The 16785-nt window shown below is 41.3% G+C and overlaps 1 long non-coding RNA gene across 1 annotated transcript; it reads right to left on the bottom strand.

Moving 5' to 3' along the window:
• Nucleotides 1-2485: 2485 nt before the first annotated feature.
• Nucleotides 2486-15967, bottom strand: LOC107562211 (uncharacterized). The gene is made up of 3 exons (XR_001605959.1): nt 15806-15967; nt 14602-14603; nt 2486-2495 (listed from the first exon to the last, which is right to left on the bottom strand). It is a non-coding gene; the product is annotated as an uncharacterized lncRNA (long non-coding RNA).
• Between the last annotated feature and the right edge of the window lie 818 nt (nt 15968-16785).

Genomic DNA, 16785 nt, shown 5'->3' with positions numbered 1-16785 from the left:
GGGGATGTCCTCGTTGGGGCCATAAACATTGACAAGAATCAGTGATTTAGATAATAAAGTCCCTTGAACAATTAAATATCTACCTGATGGATCTTGTATTGTCTTAGCTACTTGAAATGGAATTGATTTATGGATCATTGTAATAACCCCTCGTGCTTGAGAACTAAATGAAGCTGAAAACACTTGACCAGGCCATCTATTACGTATTCTACATATGTCTTTAGACATTAAATGTGTTTCCTGGAGAAAAACAATTTTAGACTGTAGCTGCTTTATCCTAGTCATTACTTGTTTAATTTTAGTAAAAGTATGCAGCACCCTACAGTTCCAAGAAATACACTTAACCCCAATAATCCCTGCCATATCCTATAGTACTAGATAATTTAATACTCTCCACCTGTACCTTGTGACCATAAAAAGTAAAACTAGAAAACAACATAATTAGAAACACTAACCAATTTAAACATTTAAACACTACAACTGTGAATTGCCGAGAACCACCAGCAAATGTACACACTACTTTACTTCTAACTTCCCCCATCTAAATGATACAATGAATTGCATCCCACCTGTGCTCCGCTGAAATGACTTTGTCCCCTTATAAGGAGTATGTCCTATTAATAATCGTCCGTTATTCACATATTTCTGAGTGTAAACAATTCGTTAATATAATGTCTCAAAATTACATATTCGTTAGAAAGGCGTCAACTTCGGATGAAGTTTGAAAGACACGAGATTGGCCATTGACCGTCAACCGAAGGCGCGCTGGAAAGATGAATCCATACTGTAGGCCCTTAGCTCGCAGCTTCCTCTTGACTTCGTCGAATTGTCTCCGTTGCTTGTTTACTTCAGCAGAAAGGTCTGGGAAAAACATGACTCGGTGATTTTGGAACAGCACGTCCTTCTTCACTCTGGCCGCATTCATTACACGCTCCTTGTCTCTGTAATCCAAGAATTTAGCGATCATCACTCTCGGTGTTGAATTCCTGTCCGTATCAGATCTTCGCATACTTCCAATCCTGTGTGCCCTCTAGGCCAGGGGTTTTCGTAGTGGCTCCATGTCTAGCGCCTCAGGTAACCAGCTTTCTAAGAATGCACAATGCCCTCGGATTTTTCTGGTAAACCTACGAGTCTCAGGTTGGAGCGTCGACTGCGATTCTCAAGTTCATCTATTTTCCAGGTAAGTGCTGCAACTTTCTTCTCGAGAGCGTTGGTCGTCGATTGAAGTGTAGTAATCGAGTCTTCGGTCTGTGAAATGCGTTCCTCCGTCTGCGTCAATCTTCCAAAACACTCCGCAACTTGATTTTTAACATCTTGTACAGCTAAAAGGACGGTTTCAAATTGAGAAGTCATGTCAACTCTCACTGAATGTATTGCTTGGAGAATATCACTTGTGTCAGCGTGAAAGCCGCTAGCTTGATCTCCATAACTCGGTGACGAGTTTTCTTCGCCATGTGCAACAAGTGACCCTTCTTCCAGGCCCTCGGAATCCGACGCAATATCGGTTGCTTTCTTCGGCTTCTGCATTGTTGGTTTAGGCAACATCACAGACAACCTTTACTTTGAAAACAAATCGTGAACGAAATTTAAATGAAACGGGGGTAAAATTCAAGAAAACTTAATACAAATGACAGCGGAACCAACTCGTGCGTCTCGTCAGCACGTCGCCATAACCGGAAGCCTCAAGAAATCGCATGTTTATATTAGATCTGTGTATGAAGTGACAGCAGCATAATATGCAGTACCTAAACTGCTGTCTAGGCTGTTATATGACCCAAACAAAAAAGTATAGCTTTAAAGGGGTCATGTGATGCTGCTAAAAAGAACATTATTTTGTGTATTTGGTGTAATGAAATGTGTTTATGTGGTTTAAGGTTAAAAAACACATTATTTTCCACATACTGTAGTGGGATAATTATTGTTTCTCCTCTATGCCTCAGGGAGAACCCCTTGGTCTTGAGCCACCACTGTAGGGGTCTCATGTACAGCAGGCCAAAAGGTAGACTGAGAGAAGCGCTCGCCGGAGACCGCTGCGCCCTAAAGCACCGTAGGTGGCAGGGTTGGCAGATCAATCTCCTGAGGGGAGGTGGGCTCCGTATAATGAGGCGTACACCACTCTTCCCCAGAGGGGCCTGCCCTCCAAAGACCTGAGCCATGGCATCAGGACTCTCTAAGCTGAAGTCTAAGTGAACCAGTCTCTCGAGACTGGCCTCTGGGGCACTTAGAGCAGCTAGGTTGGTGCCCTGAAGTGGCGGACCAGCAGGGAATGGCCGAACTAGCTGCCCTAGAAACCTCCCAAGAGGTAGCGAGCCTCTTAGTACCGCTACGTTTCCGGGCGGTGACTGAGAGAAGCGCTCGCCGAAGACCGCTGCGCCCTGAAGCACCGTAGGTGGCAGGGTTGGCAGATCGATCTCCTGAGAGCATTGAGGAGAGACGGCCACCGTATAATGAGGTGTACACCGCTCTTCCCCAGAGGGGGCCGGCCCTCAGCAGTCCTGGGCCTTAGGCGTCAGTATGTTTTAGCTGAAGACTATCCAGTGGGAATGATGGTTCGCAGATCCGCCTTCCGCTAGAAGCCTTCGGCCTGGGAGCGCCACTCTGACTCTAAATTCTGAGGAGTATGAGAAGTGACGCTCCCTATACGAGGAGCTGGAACACGGTTGGTTGGGGCTACTCCCGCCCAGCTGCCCCTGTTGACCACCTCAACCTCCTCAGAGGAAGAGAGGTAAACACGTGCTCTTACTCAAGAAATTTTTATCCCAAGAGCCCCTGTATATCTAACTTCTCATAGTCAGATAAATACTTCATTTTATTCCTCAGAATTAAATGCAATCAAACAACCAGACGAGTAAACACGGTCTGGTGTAATAAGATTCATATCAATAATCGAAAATGATGTAATACACGATGTAAGCTCACGCGCGAGCTGCTTGGTCACACAAACAATATAAATCTCCTTGGAGAAAAATAGCTACAGCAGCAGAGCTCTCACTCAGAGGGGGAAGAAACCGCAGCACGGGCTTCCGAGCCTCGAGAGAGAGCGCTGGATCTAGGGAGTGCAGGCGGAGAAAGGGCAAGCCGTCTCCAACCCATCCGCTAGATCCCCGTGTGATCCCCACGATCTGAATCGCCGCCGTGCCTCAGCAATAGCGGGACCGAACCACGAGCTTGCAAGCCCTGACACACTCTTCGGAGCGTGCCCGGTGGGAGTGGAGCGTTCAGCGGGGAGAAGCACAATCAGCCCCTTATTCCCAAGAACTGACTGCGCGAGCTCCGCTCCCCAGACATAATGCTTGTGCGCGGGTAAAGCACAATCAGCCCCGCTCTTTTTCCCGAGAGCTGACTGCGCGAGCTCCGCTCCCCAGACATAATGCTTGTGCGCGGGTAAAGCACAATCAGCCCCGCTCTTTTTCCCGAGAGCTGACTGCGCGAGCTCCGCTCCCCAGACATAATGCTTGTGCGCGGGTAAAGCACAATCAGCCCCGCTCTTTTTCCCGAGAGCTGACTGCGCGAGCTCCGCTCCCCAGACATAATGCTTGTGCGCGGGTAAAGCACAATCAGCCCCGCTCTTTTTCCCGAGAGCTGACTGCGCGAGCTCCGCTTCACAGTAAGCTGCTCATTATAATATTAGATATAATATGCTTGTGTAACTGATGCTTGTGCAACTGGCGAGCTCGTCAACGCCCTCCATATCAACCTCCTCGGAGGAAGACAGGCGGAGCATCGAGCCCTCTCACCGGGGGGAAAGAACCGCAGCGCGTGCTTCCGAACCCCGAGAGCGGGCGCTGGATCTGGTAGGTGAGGAAGAAGATAGGGACTCGCCCGTCTACATTCCTTCCACCGGATCCATATGCAAACCCCACGAGCACAGTCGCCGCTCCGCCTCGGCGAAAGCGGGGCCGGCGCCGCGAGAAACGCCGGTGAAAGCTCCCTCCTCAAAGAGAGCCCTCTGAGAGTGAAGCAAGGCAGTAACAAACGCTCGCAAGAGAGCTGACTCTGCGTGTTTCGCTCCCAAGCAGACAACACACAAAACTGTGCGTGTCCCCACCCGAAATATAGCGCGGGCAGGGAGGAATACACAGCCTGAATGCTGTCTGCTCTTGCCCAAATGCTTCTTTTTGCTGAAGCTTGGCATAATGGAGCTTATAAGTGGACAAACAACACTAAATAAGACTCACAAACAGATAGCGACTGACACACACACACAGAGCGCTTGCTGAATGACAAAAAGCTGACGCCGGTTCCACCGCATGTGCTTTTATAGCTTCCTGGTCGCAATGTCACCCGCCCATGACGTCTCGCCCATGTATTGGACTGATTTCATATGTGATTCAGAGCATGGTCACGCTGGGGGCGTTCCCAAAGCGTTTTCCGACGCAGCTCGAGTTCCTGAAGGGGAACTCAGATCTTCATCCGATGAGCCCTTTAAAACTAACCCTTTCTACTCTATCTACTTGTTTTCTTTTATTTATTATATATAAAAAATTGACCCTAACACTAGCACTCTGTTTTATTTATATTCTACCTACTTTTCTTTTTATTTAAAAAAAAAACATTGACCCTCTTAACACGGGCACTCTCTATTTCATTTCTATTCTATCTACTAGTTTTTATTTTATTTTTTATAAAAAAACTTAACCCGCTAACATTAGCGCTCTCTGATCTTTTTCTGTTCTATCTGCTTGTTTTCTTTTTATTTATTAAAAAACAACAACAAACAATGACCCTCTAACACTAGCGTTCTCTGTTATTCTTTTATTCTATTTACTTGTTTTCTTTTTATTTATTATAAAATTAAAAAAAACCTAATAGGCTACAGTGACAAGGACACCTTCTGTGTATGTACTCAGTTTTTTTTTTCTACATTTCAGGCAGGTTGCTGTGGGTATTATATAATATATAAATATGACACCATATGGTACAAAGGGCTTGGAGAGGGTGATGAGATCTCAGTGACTACACTTTTAAAAATAAATGTTCTTTGTCAGTCTTTCTGTGAATAACCTTTAACATCCATGGAAACTTTCCAATGCACACAATATTATTTTAAGAACTAATCACTGAAACATTCTTTGGGGAACCCAAAATTCCTTTTGGAAAATTTATTTATGAGTGCACAGCTGACAAGTGTATATTTCTGCTTCAAATCCCCAGTGTTGCTGTTAGTGCTACTAAAAAGACCAAATATCGTGATCCACATGCACAAAAGAGACAGATATGCAGACACATATGCAGGTGTCCCCGGTGTGTTTGTGAGAAAGAGAGATTTAGAGTGTAAAATACGCATGACATAAGCCAAGGAAGACATCTGATTGAACTCTCTGTGAGGGCATCAGAGTGGAAGGTACATCGTGGCTTGCTGAGAGAGAGAGAAGGAGAGGAAGGGAGAGAGAGGGAATGTGACAGGAACAAGTGTTTCTGAATGAGGCTATATAACATTCTTGTGCAGGAATCTTTAGTGGGACCAATCTACATTTTTTTTTTTATTGTAAGAAGAGGTGTTCATTAAAAATACACTCATACAGTCAAAGTGTGTGTGTGTGTGTGTGTGTGTGTGTGTGCATGTTTATGTGGTTTATGAGGACACAAATTTGTATAATAACATGGGTATGACATAGGTATTACAACGAGAAGGTGATTTATGAGGACATTTTCAGTGTCCCTGTAATTCAAAAGGCTTATAAATAATTCAGAATGCATAAAGTTTCCTGTGAGTGGTAGGTTTAGGGGTAGAGTTGGTGTAGGGCAATAGAAAATATGGTTTGTACAGTATAAAAACCATTACGCCTATGGAGAGTCCCCATAAACCATAAAAACAAACCTGTGTGTGTGTGTGTGTGTGTGAGAGAGAGAGAGAGAGAGCGAGAGAAAGAAAGAGAGAATTTGAATTTTAACAAAACTTTATTACAAAAAAACCCTATTCACAATACAATCCTACAACACAATAAAAAATGCACATACACACACACACACACACACACACACACATATAAAATCACAATGTAAAGATCAATTCACCCTCAAAAACAGAACACAGAGCCTCATTACAACACCAAATACATTCAAAAGTAACAAAATCATCATTAGACTTATAATAAAGAAAATCAACCATAACTCTTGATTTCACCAAGTTAGAAAACGCAGCTACTATGTTCTGATTTACATTTTGTTCTATTTTCTTTTTCCTGCTTGTATAAATGGCCAGTTTTGCTTGGCCTAGAACAAAATTCAGAAGTTGACAAACAAGTCTTTTTTTCCTCACATATTTGAACCCCAAAATAAACGTTTCCAGAGAAAAGGTTTCATTACAACTCCTAAAAACATGGTTTACAACTAGAAATAAAGGTTGCAATCTACAACAGTTCGTAAAAGCATTCTCTATTAGAGCAAAAAGGACAAATAGAAGCAACCTCAGGGTTTAAAACTGAAATAAAAGCATTAACCGCGACAGCACCATGAAGAATTCTCCATTGTAAATCACCTGTTCTCTTGGTCAACGGTGGTTTATATAAGGATCTCCACTCAGGTTTTATGCTTTCATCCAGTTTAAAAAAATCACGCCAAGGAGTATCAACTTTTGCATTTAAAACCTTTTTGCTAAAAATCAAAACACAAGACCTGTACAAAGTGCTTGAAAAAAAGTGCTTGAAAAAAAGTCTTTACACAGAGATTCAACACTCAGTGAAAGAGGAGGTAATTCCTTCAACATTTATAGACAAAAACAAACAAGGAAAAGGGTCTTTGGGATTAGGAACACGTGAACCTACACAGTACTCTGTTAAAAAGTCTATTTCAGTTGTTTTAAGGGTAGCTTACCATTTCATAAGCAACTGGGTAACCACACGAATAGACCTGATTCCCAAGTGTTGAGCTAATGCTGTTTCATTCTTAAAATCTGGCCCTACAATATTCAGTAGCTGACTCAGAGTAATAATGTTGTGCTCAATCAGCAACCTACTAAGTCCAGGAAAAAAGGAACTGTCTGTTAAATTCAACCGAGTGCCATAAATCAAAGGCTCCTCGAGTAACCAATGAAGAGAACGTGAGTTTTCCGGTCGTTGAACAACAAAGAGATGCCAAACCCTAAAAATGTTCTTATAAAAAATTTGCAACATGGAGGTGTCCAATTTTAGGGGATCCATCAAAAAGAGTGCTTTGTCCAGCCCCAACCCTGCAGAACTATGTAAAAGCTGGCATGAAACAGCACTCCCACTAAAAGTTGAAGGTCCATCCAACAGTCTTTGCACAAACTGCAGATGAAAGGTTGCAATCCTGATTTGGAGATGTATGAGTCCTTGCCCACCTTCCTCCTTAGGCAAAAACAATATATTTTGTGAAATCCAATGTAATCTACCCCCCCAAAAATGATTTTTTTTAATCAACTGCAAAGGAGGATCCACACAAGCAAACGTATGCCATAAGGAAGACGCCACAAAATTGTAAACAATTAAAATGCGTCCTCTATGATAATTTTGAAGACAAAAACTTAAATTTTTCTAAGCGTCCTTTGACTTTTTCAATTAACCGTCCCAGTTTCTGTACTATTGTCTCATCACCTAAAAAGACTCCCAGATACTTAAAACCTTCTTTCCCCCAACATACACCAGCAGGAAGTCTTGGTTTTCCATGTTTCCAGCTTCCTATCAATAGTGCTTCGCTTTTATTCCAATTTATATTAGCAGAAGATAAAACTTTAAATTTGCCAAGCAATTCAGATAAAACCTGTACATCACTTTGCCTACTGATTATAACTACTATATCATCAGCATACGCTGATAATAAAAAAATTGCCATTGCAATTTGGCAACGATATACCATGAAGTTTCATTCTTATTTGCTGTAATAAAGGCTCTATGGCCAAGGAGTAGAGCATGCCAGAAAGTGAACACCCCTGCCTCTACAAGCTCCAAAAGGAGCAGATAAACCACCGTTCACCCTGAGAATACTCTGAACGTCACTGTAGAGAACTTTCACGTGATCTATATATTTTTTACAAAACCCTAAAGCCTCCAAAACTCTCCAGAAATAAACATGCTCAACACAATCAAAAGCTTTCTCTTGATCCAATGATATTAAACCACAATCTAAATTTAACATCTTAGAGACATCAAGAAGATCTCTAATCAGGGAAACATTATCAAAGATTGACCTACCAGGAACACAGTATGACTGGTCAGGATGTATCACTTGGTCCATGACCTCTGCCAATCGATTAGCCAAAACTTTAGAGAGCAGCTTGTAGTCACTACACAGGAGGGAGACTGGCCGCCAGCATTTGATATCCGTCAGATCACCCTTCTTGGGTAGGGGAGTCAAGACAGCTCTGCGGCAACTCAATGGCAGCAGCCCTCCGGCTAAACTGTCATTCAGTACCTCCAGCAAGTCTTCTCCAAGCACTGACCAAAATTACTTATAAAAGTCAACTGGCAGACCATCGATCCCTGGTGCTTTTCCCAGCTCCATACCTTGGAGGGTTTTACACAGTTACCCCATAGTCGAGGCACCTGAAATCCTTGTGTTGACTTCCTCTGACACTTGAGGAAGATTATCAAAAAACTCACTGTCATCCCTGTAATCTGGACCCAATTCATTTTTATATAAAGACTCATAAAAAGTGACTGCTCTCTTACGAATGTCTTTAGGGTCAGTCAATAACACTCCAGATTCAGAACATAAAGCATGAATGACTCTGTTCTGTCCATTTTTCCTTTCCAAACTGAAAAAGAACCTTGACGGTGCATCCATCTCATTTACACTTAGAAAACGTGACCTGACCAGAGCACCCTGTGCTTTAATCCCTAAAAGGTCAGATAACTGAGTCTTTTTATTTTTTATAAGAGACTCCACATCACTTTGATTCCCAGGCAAGTGAGCCAATTCTTGCAATTTTAAAATTTCAGTCTCTAAGATGTTTAAAATCAGGGTTACCTCTACGTTCTGAGAGTATTGTTGACAAAATTGTTTTAATTGGACTTTCCCAAAATCCCACCATTGCTTCAGTGTTCCAAAATAATTATTTGTAGTTTTAAAAACATCCCAAAAAGTTTTAATGCCTTCTTTAAAACAATTATCATCCAATAACGCGGTATTTAAATGCCAATAAGCACTCTTTGGCTTAATATAGTTTAAAAAGATACAGCACTGCACCATACTATGATCTGAAAGACATGATGGGGTAATAAAACAACTCTTAACAATACTACCATGATATTTAAAACCATAAAACCTATCCAGTCTTGCCAATGAAATCATGTTATCACGAGCATGAGTCCAAGTGTATTGTTTTTGTTCTCCATTAAGCTGTCTCCAAATATCAATTAATTAATGTGTTTTTATTAACTGAACAAGACGTTGACGTGAAGGTAAATGGGGTTCAATATGATTTATATCTAAGTTGGACTCTGTGCAATTAAAATCACCACCCAAGAATAAATATTCATCAACACCAACATTTTGTAAAACATAGCACAAAGTATTTAAAAATAACATTCTTTGAACAGCTGAAGTTGGTATATAAACACAAATAAAAACAAATACAACATTTTCAAAAGAAGCTCTTACTTTCAAAAGTTTACCTTTAATAACCTATTCAACCTGATAAGAGTGTGGGCTGAAATTCTTAGCAAAAAGAATAGCAACTCCACCACTAAGTGAAGTATTATGACTTAAGACAGCAATCCCATTCCATTCTACTGCCCAATCAGCAGCATTACTAAAATCAGTTTGTGTCTCTTGTAACAGAGTAACATCAATTTTTTTCTGATGAATTTCTAATTCAGCTCTTTTGTGCATATCTCTAGTACCATTCAAATTTAGAGTGGCAACATTAACATGACACATACTTGAAGAAAAGAAAAAGGAAAAAAGAAAAATCCTTGCCCACAGGAAACTCCTCTTAAAAAACATGGAATTAGGCTTTCTCACTGTCCTCATTGCTAAGCTCAGAGTTAAGTTTCCTCACCATTTTTTTCAGCCGATAGACCTCCTTATTTGTAAAGGAGCCCTCCATCATGAAACACTTTGTTTTCTCAACAAATTGTTTCATGTCAGGAAAATATTCATTAATGCACACTCCTCTCTTATTTTTAATAGCTCTAAGGAACAGTTTAATGTCATCTACCTCATAATGACGTCCAGAGAAATCACTCTGAGAAAGACTAACACTTGAATCAAAGGATTCACTATCACTTTCCGTTTCATCCTTGTCACTTAACTCGGTTATATCTGCTTTCTTTGCATGTCTAACAATCGGAGCTTTACCAGACTTCTTCTTCTTTTAACGGGACTTTAAAATTTGTCTGCTCTGTTTTCATTACAGTGTCATCACATATATTCTTCACAGTAGATTGTAGGACATTATTGAAAGCATTGTTTAAATGCCTATCTGTCTCAATGACGGCTACCTCCGCCTGAACATTAGACACTTCTGCACCAGAAAACATGTTTTCAGGCGCTAATTCTTTAGCAGTACCATGATCACAGGTAATTCATCATCATTTTTGTCCTCCACTGCTCGTACTCCTGAAACACCCGGGGCCTCGTCTGACGGTCCTGCTTCATCGGGTTCAGCGTTAACCACCACATAATTTCTACCAGCGCCTACATCACCACTAGCTGACGGGTTGTTTGAATTTTTTGCGGGACAAGCACGGATTAAATGACCAGCTTGCCCGCAATTAAAACATTTCATTTTGTCAGTTGTTGCGTAAATAATGTAATCGTACTCATCAGCCCGAAAGTACAAGGAAACATCCAAGTCAGCATTGTCATTCATTATCATATAAACAAAACGCCTAAACGAAACAACATGTTTTAGTAAGGGTGATCCACTCTCCCACTTTTTAATGGGAGAGACCAGTTTGCCATAACGAGACAAAGCTTTAGTTAATATCTCATCACTTAAGAACGGTGGTATATTATATTGTGAACTCAAACATTGCGAGCGCGGGGCAGTCATGCTGCCGGTAAAACAGGTAGCACGCGGCCCAAAACAACTAGAACTTAAACAAAAAAAAAACGAACAAAGATTCACTCACAGAAACCAACCGCACTCCCAACAATCACACCGGAAGTGAGAGAGAGAGCGAGAGAGAGAGAGAGAGAGAGAGAGAGAGAGAGAGAGAAGCTATATGATAAAGGGGTTTCCTTGGATTTGCTGACCTTTTCTAATCCTCACTTTTCCTCCTCATTTCTCTACATCATGAAGGCGTTAAATGGAATCCCTTTCTCTTCCCAAGTCATTTATGTGATCTGAGTTTGAGCTCAAGGAGTTTGAGCTCCGTCAAGTTAATTCTTTGTCATCTAATTTTTTATCTTAAAATCAATTTTATACACCATCATTTTCGTTTCTATAACGTGTGACAATCCTGATTTGGAGATGTATGAGTCCTTGCCCACCTTCCTCCTTAGGCAAAAACAATATATTTTGTGAAATCCAATGTAATCTACCCCCCCAAAAATGATTTTTTTTAATCAACTGCAAAGGAGGATCCACACAAGCAAACGTATGCCATAAGGAAGACGCCACAAAATTGTAAACAATTAAAATGCGTCCTCTATGATAATTTTGAAGACAAAAACTTAAATTTTTCTAAGCGTCCTTTGACTTTTTCAATTAACCGTCCCAGTTTCTGTACTATTGTCTCATCACCTAAAAAGACTCCCAGATACTTAAAACCTTCTTTCCCCCAACATACACCAGCAGGAAGTCTTGGTTTTCCATGTTTCCAGCTTCCTATCAATAGTGCTTCGCTTTTATTCCAATTTATATTAGCAGAAGATAAAACTTTAAATTTGCCAAGCAATTCAGATAAAACCTGTACATCACTTTGCCTACTGATTATAACTACTATATCATCAGCATACGCTGATAATAAAAAAATTGCCATTGCAATTTGGCAACGATATACCATGAAGTTTCATTCTTATTTGCTGTAATAAAGGCTCTATGGCCAAGGAGTAGAGCATGCCAGAAAGTGAACACCCCTGCCTCTACAAGCTCCAAAAGGAGCAGATAAACCACCGTTCACCCTGAGAATACTCTGAACGTCACTGTAGAGAACTTTCACGTGATCTATATATTTTTTACAAAACCCTAAAGCCTCCAAAACTCTCCAGAAATAAACATGCTCAACACAATCAAAAGCTTTCTCTTGATCCAATGATATTAAACCACAATCTAAATTTAACATCTTAGAGACATCAAGAAGATCTCTAATCAGGGAAACATTATCAAAGATTGACCTACCAGGAACACAGTATGACTGGTCAGGATGTATCACTTGGTCCATGACCTCTGCCAATCGATTAGCCAAAACTTTAGAGAGCAGCTTGTAGTCACTACACAGGAGGGAGACTGGCCGCCAGCATTTGATATCCGTCAGATCACCCTTCTTGGGTAGGGGAGTCAAGACAGCTCTGCGGCAACTCAATGGCAGCAGCCCTCCGGCTAAACTGTCATTCAGTACCTCCAGCAAGTCTTCTCCAAGCACTGACCAAAATTACTTATAAAAGTCAACTGGCAGACCATCGATCCCTGGTGCTTTTCCCAGCTCCATACCTTGGAGGGTTTTACACAGTTACCCCATAGTCGAGGCACCTGAAATCCTTGTGTTGACTTCCTCTGACACTTGAGGAAGATTATCAAAAAACTCACTGTCATCCCTGTAATCTGGACCCAATTCATTTTTATATAAAGACTCATAAAAAGTGACTGCTCTCTTACGAATGTCTTTAGGGTCAGTCAATAACACTCCAGATTCAGAACATAAAGCATGAATGACTCTGTTCTGTCCATTTTTCCTTTCCAAACTGAAAAAGAACCTTGACGGTGCATCCATCTCATTTACACTTAGAAAACGTGACCTGACCAGAGCACCCTGTGCTTTAATCCCTAAAAGGTCAGATAACTGAGTCTTTTTATTTTTTATAAGAGACTCCACATCACTTTGATTCCCAGGCAAGTGAGCCAATTCTTGCAATTTTAAAATTTCAGTCTCTAAGATGTTTAAAATCAGGGTTACCTCTACGTTCTGAGAGTATTGTTGACAAAATTGTTTTAATTGGACTTTCCCAAAATCCCACCATTGCTTCAGTGTTCCAAAATAATTATTTGTAGTTTTAAAAACATCCCAAAAAGTTTTAATGCCTTCTTTAAAACAATTATCATCCAATAACGCGGTATTTAAATGCCAATAAGCACTCTTTGGCTTAATATAGTTTAAAAAGATACAGCACTGCACCATACTATGATCTGAAAGACATGATGGGGTAATAAAACAACTCTTAACAATACTACCATGATATTTAAAACCATAAAACCTATCCAGTCTTGCCAATGAAATCATGTTATCACGAGCATGAGTCCAAGTGTATTGTTTTTGTTCTCCATTAAGCTGTCTCCAAATATCAATTAATTAATGTGTTTTTATTAACTGAACAAGACGTTGACGTGAAGGTAAATGGGGTTCAATATGATTTATATCTAAGTTGGACTCTGTGCAATTAAAATCACCACCCAAGAATAAATATTCATCAACACCAACATTTTGTAAAACATAGCACAAAGTATTTAAAAATAACATTCTTTGAACAGCTGAAGTTGGTATATAAACACAAATAAAAACAAATACAACATTTTCAAAAGAAGCTCTTACTTTCAAAAGTTTACCTTTAATAACCTATTCAACCTGATAAGAGTGTGGGCTGAAATTCTTAGCAAAAAGAATAGCAACTCCACCACTAAGTGAAGTATTATGACTTAAGACAGCAATCCCATTCCATTCTACTGCCCAATCAGCAGCATTACTAAAATCAGTTTGTGTCTCTTGTAACAGAGTAACATCAATTTTTTTCTGATGAATTTCTAATTCAGCTCTTTTGTGCATATCTCTAGTACCATTCAAATTTAGAGTGGCAACATTAACATGACACATACTTGAAGAAAAGAAAAAGGAAAAAAGAAAAATCCTTGCCCACAGGAAACTCCTCTTAAAAAACATGGAATTAGGCTTTCTCACTGTCCTCATTGCTAAGCTCAGAGTTAAGTTTCCTCACCATTTTTTTCAGCCGATAGACCTTATTTGTAAAGGAGCCCTCCATCATGAAACACTTTGTTTTCTCAACAAATTGTTTCATGTCAGGAAAATATTCATTAATGCACACTCCTCTCTTATTTTTAATAGCTCTAAGGAACAGTTTAATGTCATCTACCTCATAATGACGTCCAGAGAAATCACTCTGAGAAAGACTAACACTTGAATCAAAGGATTCACTATCACTTTCCGTTTCATCCTTGTCACTTAACTCGGTTATATCTGCTTTCTTTGCATGTCTAACAATCGGAGCTTTACCAGACTTCTTCTTCTTTTAACGGGACTTTAAAATTTGTCTGCTCTGTTTTCATTACAGTGTCATCACATATATTCTTCACAGTAGATTGTAGGACATTATTGAAAGCATTGTTTAAATGCCTATCTGTCTCAATGACGGCTACCTCCGCCTGAACATTAGACACTTCTGCACCAGAAAACATGTTTTCAGGCGCTAATTCTTTAGCAGTACCATGATCACAGGTAATTCATCATCATTTTTGTCCTCCACTGCTCGTACTCCTGAAACACCCGGGGCCTCGTCTGACGGTCCTGCTTCATCGGGTTCAGCGTTAACCACCACATAATTTCTACCAGCGCCTACATCACCACTAGCTGACGGGTTGTTTGAATTTTTTGCGGGACAAGCACGGATTAAATGACCAGCTTGCCCGCAATTAAAACATTTCATTTTGTCAGTTGTTGCGTAAATAATGTAATCGTACTCATCAGCCCGAAAGTACAAGGAAACATCCAAGTCAGCATTGTCATTCATTATCATATAAACAAAACGCCTAAACGAAACAACATGTTTTAGTAAGGGTGATCCACTCTCCCACTTTTTAATGGGAGAGACCAGTTTGCCATAACGAGACAAAGCTTTAGTTAATATCTCATCACTTAAGAACGGTGGTATATTATATTGTGAACTCAAACATTGCGAGCGCGGGGCAGTCATGCTGCCGGTAAAACAGGTAGCACGCGGCCCAAAACAACTAGAACTTAAACAAAAAAAAAACGAACAAAGATTCACTCACAGAAACCAACCGCACTCCCAACAATCACACCGGAAGTGAGAGAGAGAGCGAGAGAGAGAGAGAGAGAGAGAGAGAGAGAGAGAGAAGCTATATGATAAAGGGGTTTCCTTGGATTTGCTGACCTTTTCTAATCCTCACTTTTCCTCCTCATTTCTCTACATCATGAAGGCGTTAAATGGAATCCCTTTCTCTTCCTTATGTGATCATGTGATCTGAGTTTGAGCTCAAGGAGTTTGAGCTCCGTCAAGTTAATTCTTTGTCATCTAATTTTTTATCAATTTTATACGTGTGAATATATCCCCGATCGTATTCTACAACAAAAACAATCAGAGCGCCTTGTTATCACTAGTTCTATTTTGACTTCCCGAGTCCGCTATTAGCAAATAGCCCACTAGCATCACCAGCGTGGTTGCCGCTAATCTTGCTTACATTACTAATACTCTATTCACACACATTTCCATTGTTTTACTCACTGTTACTTGATTTAATGGCGGATGTGCGTCTACCTTTGAATGCAGGTGAGGGCACGTTCGAATGCAGCTCGAGCTGGAGGCCGTGGAGAAGCAGATCCGCGACCTGGTGGAGAGGCAGACCCAGCTGAGAGAGCGGAGAGCCACGTTGGAAACATCCCAGGCTGCAAACTCTCCCACCACCTCTTCTCCATGTGTTTCTCTGTACAGGCCCGGTGCACCCAGGACACGATCTTCCCAGATGTCCTTCACCCTGGCGCCGGGACACCACTGACCCTGGGTGCACCTGCCACGGAAGACGCGAACCAGGCCCCGGGCGACGACCTCTCCCCCTCCACCGCCTCCGGTCTTCGAGATCTCCACCCTCCACCGCTTCGCTCCCCTCCGCGAGAGGGAACGCAACGCTGTGATCATCGGAGACTCCATCGTCTGGCACGTCCGTGCTACATTAGCTGAAGGTAAAGTGCAAACTCACTGTTTCCCTGGTGTCGTGCTTCACGCGGGGGTTAACGACACCAAGCTGTGGCAGACGGAGACACTGAAGAGGGACTTCAGGAGCCTGATCGAGACTTTTGTTTTAAATGAATGGTTATTGTCATGGTGTAAAGAACAGAAACTGCTCTTTGTTAATAATTGGAATCTTTTCTGGGAGCGTCCTAGGATTATTCACGCTGATGGCCTGCACCACATCAGAACTGATGTCGGACAACATCTCCAGGACGCTACGCACCATATGACTAGTAAGTCAAATCTCAAATAACTGCACTGATGACTTGTGTTCTACCCACTTAGCACCATACTCATAATAACCCTCACTGGTGAGGGGAGCGATGCTTCCAAAGTGTGTCGACAGAGACACACTAGTTGAGTGGAGCCCAAGGAACCGGGGTCTAACCAACTCAGAGAAAGGGAACGAGGTCAATAACGTGTAACCCCTACCATACAGGATTTTAGAAAAGTGGGCAAAGCATAACGTGCACACTTACCACTTATGTGGATTTTAGAAAAGTGGGCAAAGCATAACGTGCACACTTACCAGATATGGGGATTTTAGAAAGTGCGCAAAGCATAACGTGCGCACTTACCAGCTATGTGGATTTTAGAAAGTGCGCAAAGCTTAACGTGCTGCACTTATTTTAGAGTTTTCCAAGCATCTGTTTACAGATACCCGGAAGTAATGGGCCAAAC

This window comes from Sinocyclocheilus grahami, unplaced genomic scaffold (assembly GCF_001515645.1).
Source record: "Sinocyclocheilus grahami isolate Dianchi unplaced genomic scaffold, SAMN03320097.WGS_v1.1 scaffold812.1, whole genome shotgun sequence".
In the NCBI taxonomy this organism is placed as follows: Eukaryota; Metazoa; Chordata; class Actinopteri; order Cypriniformes; family Cyprinidae; genus Sinocyclocheilus; species Sinocyclocheilus grahami.
This window is presented reverse-complemented; position numbering and strand designations above follow the sequence as displayed.